Genomic DNA, 13,625 nt, shown 5'->3' with positions numbered 1-13,625 from the left:
GGAAGCCCAAAATCTCTGTAAATGTTTATGAAAATTAATAAAATATAATTAAAAAAAAAGAAGTGAAGTAGCGTTATCTGTTCGCTTCACAGCAGTGGAAGTGTAAAAGCAGAGAACCAACTAGAGCTCCTCCAAATCACAGGGCAGAAATGAAAAATAGTAACAAATTTACGGTCTCTCTCTGTTACCATCTAACACCTTTGTTGTTACATGTCATCAAGTAAATTCCCACTTATAGTGACCCTATAGGGCAGAACAGAATGGTCCCAGAGGGTTTCCTAGACTGTAGCATAAGGGTAAGAAGCTCTGCTGCAATCCCTAAAGACACACAGTTCAAATCCACCAGCTGCTTTGCTGGAGAAGGACGGACAATCTCCTCCTAAGCAGTTTATGGGTCAGTTTTTACTTGGTGGCACACAACACCACTCTTTGCAAAAACAAATTGCCAAGATTTTCTCCCTAGAGTGGTTGGATGGATTAAAGTTAGCAGCTAAACACTTTATGGTTATAACACCAAAGCTACTTACTGTCCTTCAATGGTGTGAAAAAAGGATGATATTTTTAACCTATTATTGCTTGATGAAACAGAGGAGGACCTGTAGCCTTCAATATGGATTGAAGCTCAACATTAAGAAAACAAAAATTCTCACCACTGGGTCGATAAGCAGCATCATGATAGTTGGTGAAGAGACTGAAATTGTTAACAGTTTTAGTTTACTTGGCTCTACAATCAACACTCTTAGTACCAGTAGCCAGGAAATCAAAAGATTAATTGCACTTGGAGAGTACTGAAGAGCAATGATGTCAGTCTGGACACTAAGGTGCACTTGATCCAGGCCTTCACAATTACATGCTATATAAGAAAGCTGGACAATGACTAGGGATGACTTAAGGAGAATTGATGCCTTTGAGATGTGTAGAAGAGTACTGAATATACTCTGGACTGCTAAGAGAACAAACAGTTCATCCTAGAATGTGTGAAACCAGGGTGCTCCTTGGAGGCAAGGATTCTTTGGCTTCATCTGACATACTTTGGGTATGTTGCAAGGAGGGACTAAACCTTGGAGAGGGACATCACAGTTGGGAGGGTCAAGGGACAGCGCAAGAGGGGAAGACCCTAGAGGAGATAGATTGAATCAGTGACTGGGGTAATGGGGGTAGGTGTGTTAGAGACAATAAGGTTGGCTCAGGATAGATCAGGGTTCAGGGCTATTGTACATAGGATTGCTATGAGTGAATCAACAGTACATAACAACAAGAACAACAACATTTGAGTTTCAGGGAGACTGGTTCGAATGAGGAAAAATAAAAGAAGCCTTGGACATGTGGAAAAATACAGTGTGGTACCTAGAAATCAAGGAACTCTGGTGGCATAATATATTATGTATTGTTGCTAACTAAAAGGTCAGTGGTTAGAATTCACCAGCTGTTCCATGGGACAAGCAGTTGCCTGCAGTAAGTGCTGTCTGCTGAGCTGGAAGAGATCTGATTAGCAGTAGGTTTGATACCTGGGAACCAGAGGTCCAGATTTTTCTTTTGGTTCAGGGATTAAACCATGACTCAACTCTAGGAAGTTGTCTGGCCTCCCGTGTTCCAGTTTTTCCATCTGCACACTTGGCATGACACCACACAGGCCTTTCTGGAATTGAGAAGGTTGATGAGGTAATCCTTGTAAAACTCTCTTAGCTATTTAGATGAAAGCTATGACTGTGTGTAGAATAGAAAGTGTCAGATACACAGCGCAGACTCTTCTGTCTCATATCAGTTTATTAGACGCTGGTATTCATCAGCCAACTAAACATCTTATTGCCATCAGTTAGCTAAGCACTCTTATCTATTTCTTGGTCATACTTACTTGGTTTTTTCCAAAGTTTACTTATTCTAATTCCTTGAAGTTCAAAATCACATAAGGTCTCTTTTCCCACTTACTTTAGTCCTCTGTGCTGTAATTACTTCACTGTTAAATGAAGAAAAGTAAAAAACCAAAACCCACTGCCTTGAAGTTGATTTCCATCAGGATTCTGAGGCTGTAAATAGTTTTCCATTTTCTTAAAAAAATTAATTTTAATGAATATTTACAAAGATTTTGGATTTCCATTCATTCATTGTCGCATTTTCCTCCCTGTCCACCTCTACCCCCCACCCAGTTTGCTCTTCTCTGTGAAAAGTAAAAGAAAAATTCTTTCATTGGTATACAATCCCCCACCCCCACCCCGAGTACACCCCACTATGCAACCTTCATTTTGGACTCTAGTCATAACCATAATACCCAATCATATATGGCTTTTAAACAGTTCTCTCCCTCATATGTATCAATGCAGTACTTTCTCAGTCTTACCCCAACCCTGATGTCAGTCTCGTTCTACAACACTGGCATTATGTAGTATTTGTCCTTTTGTGACTGAGATATTTCACTCAGCATAATGTCTTCCAAGGGGACCAATTTTTAATAATATTGCATAAGTTCCTTATTTTTCAACGCAGTGTAGCATTCCACTGTGTGAATATACCAGAGCTTTTCTATCCATTCGTTTGTTGCTAGGCACTTAGGTTGCTTCCAACTCTTTGCTATTGTGAATAAAGCCACAATAAATATGGCTGTTCATATATCTGCCTGGGTGGCAGTTATGATTTCTTTAGGGTATATTCCCAGTAATGGAATTACTGGGTCAAATGGTATTTCTTGTTATTTTATTTATTTTTCTTTATTTTTTAATTTGGTGTACTGTCAAATTGGATCCAACTGGCACAGAAGGAGTTGGCCCCTCCTTCCGCAGCAGAGCATCTGGTGGATTCGAGCTGTGCACCCTCGGGATTGCAGTGTCAAATGGTATTTCTATTTGCAACTTTTTGAGAGAGAACCACACAGCCTTCCACAGTTGTTGCACCATTTTAAACTCCCACTAACAGTGAATAAGGGTTCCAGTTTCTCCACAACCTCTCCAGCATTTGTTGCTTGCTGTTCTGTTAAATTTTGCTATTCTGACTGGGGTGAGATGATATCTCATAGTTGTTTTGATCTGACTCTCTCTTAGAGCTAGGGATTTTGAACATTTCTTCATGTCTTTGTTGGCCATCTGAATGTCTTCTTTGATGAAGTGTTCATGTCCTGTGCCCATTTTTCAATTGGGTTATTTACCTTTATCTTCTTGTGGTGCTCAAGTATTTTATAAATTCTAGACATGTCATTAACCAAATATTTTTTCCCAATCTGTGGCTTCCCTTTTTACTCTGTTGGAGAACTTTTTGGATGTGCATAGGGATTTGATTCTTAGAAGGTCCCATTCATCTATTTTATCCTCTCTTGGTTATATATGAGGCTGTAAATCTTAACAGGAGCAGATTGTTCATCATTGTCTAAGCAGCTGTAAGGTTTGAACAGCCAGTCTTTCAGTTAGCAGTCCAACATTTAACCAAATACATCACCAAAGCTCCAGAGAAGACTATGGTTGTAGTGGGTCATACATTGAGTTGGTTTCATTTCAACTCATAATACAAAATTGTGTACAATAGGATGAAAAAAACTCTTCAGTCCTCACTACCATAACAATTTCTGCTATTTTGAGCCAACTGTTACAGCTACAGTGTCTATCTTGTTGAGAGTATTCGTCTTTTTCCATGACCCTCTGCTTTATGAAGCAGGATGTCCTAGTTGTGGTGAAGATTAAATAAACTAGTATATGAGGAATAGGTCTTCGTTCATTGAAAATGCTCAGTGAGAGTAATCTGCTATTAATACAAGCAGTCAACAGTGGGTGATAGTGTATGCCTGTGTGCTTTATATTAAAATAAAATCATGAGGTCTTACTGTTGTTTGCTTGGTTGTATTCAGTAAGCTGATGCTTCTTCACTTCTGTAGAGATATACTATTTCTACAGGTGAAATAACAAGATTTCTAGCCTAAGGAGATGTAGACAAAACACAGAAGGAAGACTGGGTTGCATAGCCTGAAGAGAACCATGCTTTCTTACTAAAACTTGCTTCCTTATGTCAAACTCAATATGCTATATTCAGGCACTCTATCAGCATTTGCTGATGAATGAATAAATGAATTTATGAATCTATCCAAGAACAGAGAAAGGGAAGATGTGCAGGAGGAAAGAAGTCTGGCTGACATTTTGGATGTTAAAAGAGAAAAGGGAGAAGTACTTTTTCACATTGACAAAAATAAGCCCAGGAATTGATGGAATAGCATGTGAGATGTTTCAGAAAAATGGCTGCAATGCTGGAAACGCTCACTTCTCAATGCTGAGAAATTGAGAGGACTCCTAACTGACCAACAGACTGCAACAGACTGTTTGAGTCTGTTCAAAGGAAAAGTATTATCATTAATATCACACCCAAGTCAAGTTTTGCTAAAGGCAATTAAAAATAGTTTTACCAATGCAGCAGCAAGAGACTCTAGCCTTAACATGAGACAATCAGAAATTCAAGCTAGATTCCAAAGAGGACATAGAGGAAATCAGATCAATGGAAATAGAACAAACAGTATGATGATAACAAAAATGCAAATACATTGTGAAAATCATAACCAATGTTATAAAATAACTGGTATAAAATTTTTAAAGAACCCAATCTGTGGTGCAAATTTCCACATGAAACATAGTATTTTTTTGAATTGAGAAAAAATTCCCTCCAAAAAAAGGATGTGAAGGGAATACCATTGCTGATGTCAAAAGTATCTTAGTCAAAAGCAGACAATATTGGGAAAATGTTAACCTGTGTTTTATTGACTATGTAAAGGCATCTGACTATGTGGATCATAATAAATTATTGATAACACTGAGCAGAATGGGACTTCTAGGACACTTAATTGTGATCATGTAGAACCTGTATATAAACCAAAAAGTTGATCAAACAAAAGAAAGAATCATACATGGTTTAAAATAAAGAAAAGTGTGTGTTAGAGTTGTATTTTTTTTCACCACACTTACTCAGTCTCTTTGTTGTCATTGTTGAATACCATAAAGTCAGAACTGACACATATTTCACTTTCAAGTAGTGGGTTTTCAGAGGCTATAAATCACAGGGGAAGAGATTCAATCTGTGCTAATGATAAAAAAAAAAGACTATATGAAAAGCATCATGGCATCAGGATTAGAGAAAGATTCATTAACGATATGTGATATACTGAATGTACAATCAACCTCCATGGTGAAAAGGATTTAAAGGAATATATATATATAATGATAAAGAGCAAAGACTCCAGCTCTTTTGGTATGGATTATATCTCAAAATAAAGAAAACAAAGGCCCTCACAACTTGTCCATTAGACAGTATTAAGACAAATGAAGAAGATACTGAGATTGACGATTTCACTTTATTTGGATCCATAATCAATGTCTAGGGAAATTAAATTACTAGTCAAGAAATTAATAACAAATTATATTGAGAAAATCTACAAGAGACAGCTTTGAAGTGTTAAAAGCAAAGATGTTACTTTGATAGCTAAAGTGCATCTGTCTTGAACCATGGTGTTCTCAATTGCCTTGTGTTCATGAGAAAGCTGGGCAATTCGTTAGGCAATCCAAAGAAGGACTGATGTATTTGAATGATGAAAGAATAAGGAATATCCATGGACTGCAAAAAAAGAGCAAACAAACTTGTCTTGGAAGAATGCTCCTGAACACTACATTGAAATAGATGAGGGAAAGAGCTGTCTAAAAGAAATAAATGATTAGGTATTATTTGCATGACAATAGTCCAGAATAAGAGGTGCATAACAAAGTGGACTGGGGGGTTGAGGGAGGGAGGAAATTGTGCAACAATGAAAAAATCTTTTTAAAGAGAAAAGTGAACGAAGGAGGGTGTTTAGGGGGGCAAATGTGCAACAATGAAGGAATGGAAATCCAAGTTTTCTGTAAACTTTCACTAACATATAAATTAAAAACAAAACAAAACAAAAAAAAGAAGTGAAGGGAAACAAGAGTCCTCAAGCAATTTGGATATATTAAGGACCAGCCTCTGGAGAAGGACATCATGATAATTGAAGCAGAAGTCAGGGGAAAAGAAGCAGCCTTTAATGAACTGGAGTAACACAGTGTGTGCAGAAGTGGGTTTAAGTATGGCAATAATTGAGAGGTTGGTAGAGGACTGGACAGTGTTCCACTCTGCTGGACAGCTAAGAGTTGTAACTGACAACACTAAAGAACAGTAATCATTTGTATTGGTCCCAGTGCAGTATAAAGTAGTAATATGCTTGGCTGCTAACCAAAGTTTCAGTCCACTGAAACCTAAGAAGAAAAGCCTAGCTATTAACTTCTGAAATAACAGTCTCTGAAAACCCCATGGAGAGCATTTCCATTCTAACAGACAAGAGTTGGAATCTATTGGACAGCAACTCGTTTTGTTTTTAACGTGGTCTAGCAAAGGGCCTTGCCCATGAGAAAGATTCTAAAATCATTCATTAAATTGTTGAAAAGTCACATCGACAATCCTGTGTAGTTTCTTCCTTTTAAATATATAAAGGTACACTTAAAACCTTTTATACAGTGAAGCCTATGAAAGCTGACACCTATGTAAGGCGGAAAATGGCCACAGAAGGAAAAGTCAAATAATTTCCATTCAAATGAATGGCAGAAAAGTAGGAAGCATGCATCCAGCCAAAGGCAGACAACTTGCAAGACTCAAAAAATTCAAGGCAGTCCTGTTGAGTTCCAGCTTTCACAGGTTCTACTGTAATTTAATTTTGTTGTTGTTGAGCATATCCACAGATGAATGCTCGCCACTGAATATATACCAACTCAATCATTTCTACATGCACAATTCACTGATGTTGATTACATTCATGAAACTGTGCAACCATTTTCACTCTTTTTCCAAATTGTTCTTCGTCTGTTAGTGTAAATGCACCTTAATTTCCTATCTAGTCTCTGTACTTGTTGTGGCCTATTTGATCCCATCTGGGTAGATTTTAAAAGAGTACAATGCTCAAGGCAGACAGTCTTTATTAACTGAGTTGGTCCCAAGTCAAAGGCATTTAACATGAATATTGTCTCCTTTTAAGAAGATTTCCGAGGATATTTTTAATTTTATTTTTTTTTAATTTAATTTTTATTATTTTGTGTGTGTATACCGTCAAATCAGATCTGACTGGTACAGGCGGAGATTTTCCTCCTTCTCCAGCAGAGCATCTGGTGGATTCGAACCGCGTACTTCTAGGATTGCAGTTTTTAATTTTATTTTAAACATTATTTCAGGGTAATAGTTTTAGTGTTTGATTCAGCCTTGATGGTTCCAGAAAAATCCAGATTCTCTAAGAATTTGAAATACTGTTCTACATTTTCTCCCAAAATTTTGTTATTGTTGCTGTTGAGAATATACACAGTAAAACATAAACAAATTCAACTTCTACACGTACAATTCAGGGACACTGGTTATGTTTTTATAATTATGCTGTCATTTTCTTCTTTTCTGAGTTGTTCCTCTCTCATTAACATAAACATACTGGCCTCTAATCTTTCAATTAAACCCTTTGAGTTGCTATTGTTAGTTTCATTCTATCTAGCTACCAGACCAACTGAACTGGAAGGGATCCATATTTGTTTCCATTCCCCAAAAAAAGTGACCTAACAGAATGTGGAAAGCTTGGAAGCAGGAATGGCATCCACTTCCGTAATAGCTTGCCTCTGGAAACCCTATGAACCTGGAGAAAGGATGAAAGTTATACAGGTGTCCAGGACTTTTGTTCTTAGGGTCTCTATGAATCACCTATGACTTGATGGCACTTAACAACAACAACAACATCACATGCAAGTAAAATCTTGCTGAAGATTATTTAAAAAAATGGCTAGAAAGTACATTGACAGAGAAATACTAGAAATTTGAGCTGGATTTAGGAGAGGCTATAGCACCAAGGATATCACTGCTGATGTCAGGTGGATCTTGACTGAAAGCAGAGAATACCAAAAGGATGTCTATTCATATTTTACTGACTACGCAAAGACATTTGACTGTGAGGATAATAACAAATTATGGCTAATATTGAGAATAATGGGTATCCCAGAACATTTAAATGTGAAACCTATACTTAGACCAAGTCTGAACAGAGCAAGTAAACACTGCAAGATTTAAAATCAAGAAAGCTACATGTCAGGGCTGTATCCTTTTGTCATACCTATACAATCTATTGTTGTTGTAATGATCTGGCCAATTGACTGGGCAAAATTTATATTTATTCCCATTCTAAAAAAAAAAGGTGACCTGACAGAGTGTGGAAATTATTGAACAATATACTAATTTCACACATAAGCAAAATCTTGCTGAAGATTATTTAAAAAAAAAAAAAAAAGGACTGGAATGGCACAGTCATAGAGAACTACCAGAAATACAAACCAGTTTCACACATTCAAACTATATGCTGAGCAAATCATTTAAGACGTTGTACTTTATGAGGAAGGATATGGCATCAGGATTGGAAGAAGACTCATCAACAACCTGTGTTGTGCAGATGACACAACATTGCTTGCTGAAAGTGAAAAGACCTTGAAATGCTAGCTGCAGAGGATCAAAGACTGTTGTTGTTAAGTGCCATCGAGTTGTAGAGGACTCATAGACAATAAGAACAAAAGACCTGAACTTGTATAACTTGCCATTATTTCTCCAAGTTCATAGAGTTTCAGAGGCAAGCTATTTTGGAAGTGGATGCCACTCCTGCTTACAAGCTTGTTTTAATCGGGGAGCTGCACCAGACACTGTCCATTATAGGTAACCATTCTTGCATTTGACACATCAGTGTCACAGTGTTTAGGATCACAGCAACCTGAGTTAACCTCTCTACTGCAAATGGACAGACCAATGCTATACCACTTAGAAGAATGTTTGACCAAAAACAATTAAAACCAGGCCTGAGGGCCATAGGCCCTTGGGCCAAATACCTTTTAAATAGGAGGCTGTACACAATCAATTCACTCCCAATGAGATCAAAGACTACGATCTTCAATATGGATTACATCTCAATATCAAGAAAGCAAAATATCCTCATCACTGGGCCAATTGTCAATAATGAAATTATCAACAATTTCATCTTCCTTGGATACACAATCAGCACCCTTGGTATCAGCAGTCAAGAAATCAAAGGATGTATTCACATTGTGAAAATCTGTTTTCAAGGACCTTGTCCAAGTGCTAAAGAGCACTGATGTCAGTTTAAAGACTAAGGTACACCTGATCTAAGCCATGGTCTTTTTAATTACTTGCAATGCATTTAAAAGCCGGAAAATGAATAAGGATGACTGAAGAATTGATGTCTTTTGAGTTATGGTGTTGGAGAAGAAGACTGAATATCCTGCGGATTGTCAAAAGAACAAACAAATATGTCATGGAGAAAGTGAAACCAGAGTGGTCTTTATAGGTAAGGATGATGAAACTTTATCTCACGTATTTTGGGCATGCTGTTGGAAGGGCCAGTCCTTGGGAAAAGATAGCATGCTTGGAAAGGAGGGTCAGCAAAGGATAGGAAGATTCTCAACAAATTAATTGGCATAGTGACTGTAACAATGGACTTACATATGTTAGAGATAAGGATGGCACAGGACAGGGCAGGATTCAGACCTGTTGTTCATAGAGTGGGTGGTGTAGTTGCCTCAATAGTTTTCAATAAGAACAACAAAAAATAGTTCTTCAGAGCATAATGCTCAAGTTAGCTCTTTTTTTCTACTCACTCAACCACTCATTGCTGCTGACTTGGCCTGACCCTCCAGGAAGTTTTTTCAGAGGCAGTAAATCACATAAGAAGAGCTTTCTCACCTTTCTCCAGAGAACCCTTGGTGGATTCATACCTGAGAGAGGAGGCACCTTGTGGTCAGCAGCACAACTCTCTACCCTCTAGGCCATCAGAGCTCCCTTTTTTCGCAGTAAAGCTCAACTATTGTTTGATTTTAAGAAGACATCAGGAGCTACTTTTGGTTCATGGTTAAAGATTATTTCAGAGCAATAATTTTCAGGGGTTTATCTAACCTTCATGGCCCCAGAAACTATAGAATATGTGAGATTTTACAATTCCTGCATTTTCTCTCTTCTGATCAGGATTCATCTATCAATCTTTTCTTAAACTATTCAGTAATGGTAGCTGAGCCCTACCTAGTTATGATCTTAAGACAAACAAAGCAACTGTCCATGGAGATAGTGAGTCACACATTCCATTGTCTTCCTTTTCTGACTTTTCTTCCTTTTGCTTCAGGTGAATAGGAACCAACTATCACATGTCATAATTATTTTTACTACTTTCTTTCCCTATCCCACATAGTTATTTAGCCAGGCTAACTATAGTTAGCAAGCCTCCTGTAGAAGACCTATCAGGCTCAGGTTTTGGCTCAAACCTAATATGGGTTTGTTTCAAGGAGTGTATGCAGAGATTAAACAAAATCAAAGGGCCTACTTTCTGGTGGATCTGCCCTTTAGAGCACCCATTCATTCACTCACTCATTGCCATGGAGTTGGAAATGACTCATAGCTGACCCTCCAGGGGTCTAAGTCATTGTCTCCTTCTCCCTCAGAGCCATTGGTGGATGTGATGAGAAGTGCCACTTTTGGGGCAACAGCACAGTCTAACTTTGGATTACACCGTCAGAGCTCCCCTACCCTTTTAGATAGCAGTGTCCAAAGTCCCTCCTTTTCTGTTTCATTGTTGTTAGATGCTATTGAGTAGAGGACAATTCATAGTGATCCTATGAACAACAGGTCTAAATCTTGTTCTATCCTACACCATTTTAATCAACTTTGACATACTTGAGTCCATTGGTGCAGTCCCTGTGCCAATATATCTGGTTGAAGGTCTTCCACTCTTTCACCAACCTCCACCTTTCCAAAAATGATGCCCCTTTCCAAGGAATAGCCTCTCCTAATTCAGTGACTGGGATTATCGGGATGGGAGGGTCAGAGACAGTACGATTGGCACAGGACAGAGCAGAGTTTAGGGCTGTCGTACATAGGGTCGCTATGAGTCGCAAGCAACTCGACGGCACATAACAACAACAACAAGAAGCCCAAAGTATGTGAGACAAAGTTCTATCATCCTTGCCTTCAAGGAACGCTCTGGCTGCACTTTCTCTAAGACATGCCTGCTCATTCTTTCTGTAGTCCATAGGATATTCAGCACTCTTCTCCAACACCACATCTCAAATGCACTGATAATTTCTGTCATCTTTATTATGCAGCTCTTTGCACAGCAAGTAATTAAAAAAAAACAAAAACAAAAACACAGACTGCTTCTATCTTGCAGGCAGTTAACAATAGGGAGACAATGGTTCAACCTGTGCTAAACGGTCAGAAGTTTAAGTTCACCCAGAAACTTGTCAGGAAAAATGACTTAGCAATTTACTCCTGCAAGGATTGCAGCCTAGAAACCTTAATGGGACAATTGTTCTACAAGATCACTTTAAGTGTGGGAATCAAGGGCCCATGACAATTAAGTATTTCAACGTGTGGGGCTATGGAATGATATTCTCTGGCTTCAAATATTGAGCTCTGTCACTTACTAGTTGTGTGACTCATGGCTGAGCCTCGGTTAGATTTTCAGAGGCAATAAAGCACAGGTGAACAGACTGTCCACCCTTCTGTGGAGCAGCTGGTGGTTTAGAACCGCATGTTTTTGAGATTGCAGCACAGCTTCTTACCACTAGGCTACCAGAGCTTCCTATGAGAAGCTTTTATTTAAAAAAAAAAACCCCAAAAACAAAAACAACCCAAACAAACAAAAACCCCCCACAAACTTCCGGATCTTTAATTTTCCCTATCTTTGACATGAGGATAACATAGGATTTTATGATTAAAAGTAGGCCATGTAAAAAAATTAAATGTAAGGTTCAACTGTGTCAAGTAAGCTCAGTGTTAACTAAATTAGTAATGCTTAGTACCAAAATATTAATTGAGCAACTTCTATGCAATGGAGATAGACCATCATAGAAAGTAAGTTATGATTGCCATAAAGGGAATGCTATGACAGAAATAAGACAGGGCACTATGGGAACAGCAGAAGTGGGACAACCTTGAGACCCTCAGAAGCTGTCAGAGAAGCCTCCTGAAGGCGGGGTCTATTGTGGCGAGTAGGACTGTCGGGCAGTAAGCCAGGTGGGCAGAGATGAGAAGGTATGCCTCTTTTGGAGAATGCAGGACAGTTCTGACAAAAATGAAGCTACAGATGTCTGCAAAGTCCAGATCACGCTTCGTGAAAGAATTTAGACTTTATTCTGAGGGGACAGGGAAGTACGGATGGCTGTGACTTCTCTCCCAGAAAGTCCAGGTAGAGGACATCCGGTTAAGCAAGTAACCTTGATAGGAAGGCATTAATACTGGTTTGGAGCCACACAGATAATCAACGCGACTTCAGCCCCATTAAGACTGATGTCTCTGCTCCTCTGGTCTCCGAAAGAAAACAGACCTATCTCTTGGGGTTATTGAGATTTATAGGATTAGGCATTTCAGGTTCCCCACACAATGTGTGCTACACAACCAAACCCAGGGGCCTCCTGTCGATTCCAATTCATGGCGACCATCTATCAGTATCCGAGGCTGTGAATCATAACGAGGTTGCCCTACCGAGAGGCTGGTTCGACATGCCTCCCCTTCAGCTGGTTAGTGGTTTCCAACACTTAGCATTCTAATAGGTATCAATTCTCTTTGCTCAACCAATGTATAACTAAAACATACAGGCTATGGCTAGGCCTCTCTCCTACCTTCCTTTCCTCTTTCAATAGCCTAAGAGCAGCAGCCAAAACCCATGGACGTGGAGGATGCCCACTGCAGGAAGGACCCGGGGGAGAGGATTATAAGGCAGTCTCCCAGCGGCCCGGCCGGAGCGGAGGGGGTCGGGGGCGAGGCCGAGCATGCTCAGTGGGCCGGGCAGCGGGGCTGGGATCTCCTGGCTGGAGGGAAGCGGACGGGGGCGGGAGGCGGCGGCGCGCCCGGGCCGCGCGAGGGCGCATGCTCAGTGCCTGCATCTGCTCTCTCCATCCAGTGCGGCAGCCGGAAAACCGCAGCGGCGGCGGCGGCGGCGGCGGCGGCTTAGAGGGAACGATCCAACACAGAGGATAAGAGGGGAAAGGGGGAAAAAAAAAAAAAATCACACCAGGGCACAACTGTTGAGACACGAGTGGAGAGCTTGGGATTTAAGGCTGCTCGCGGGCCACCGCCTTCTCCGACAGCAGGGAGGAAGCGCCAGCAGGCGGCGGCCGGAGAAGGCGAAGACGGCGTCGGGAGGGGATCGCGGAGGAGGCGGCGGGTCGCCGGCGGTCGCGGCGCCGCAGTGATTTTTGACGTTTCCTTCGTCTCCTGCCGCCGCCGGCCGCGCTGCGCCGGGTGGGCGCCCCCTAGCCCCGCGCGCCCCGCTCTTCCTGCTTCGCCCGCCGGGGTGCGGAGGGGTCTCCCTGCTCCGCGTGAGGGAATTGGGGAGGAGAGGCGGGGGCGTGCGGGCCTGGCGATGGCGGGGACATTTTCCACAACGTGATTGTTGAGGATTCCACAGCCTTCTTCCTTCCCACCCCCCCCCTCTAAAATTCCGGGCCCTTCCAGCCTTCCTCCCTCCCTCCCCCCCTCCAGCCCGTGTGACTAAACGGAGACAAAGGGGAGGCGGCCTTGCTCCACACGCGCGCTCGCGGGGCGGGTGGCTCGGAGGGGCGCCGGCGCGG

The sequence above is a fragment of the Elephantulus edwardii genome, unplaced genomic scaffold, assembly GCF_000299155.1.
Source record: "Elephantulus edwardii isolate Elephantulus edwardi_28Jun2011 unplaced genomic scaffold, EleEdw1.0 scaffold00110, whole genome shotgun sequence".
Classification (NCBI taxonomy): domain Eukaryota; kingdom Metazoa; phylum Chordata; class Mammalia; order Macroscelidea; family Macroscelididae; genus Elephantulus; species Elephantulus edwardii.
This window is presented reverse-complemented; position numbering follows the sequence as displayed.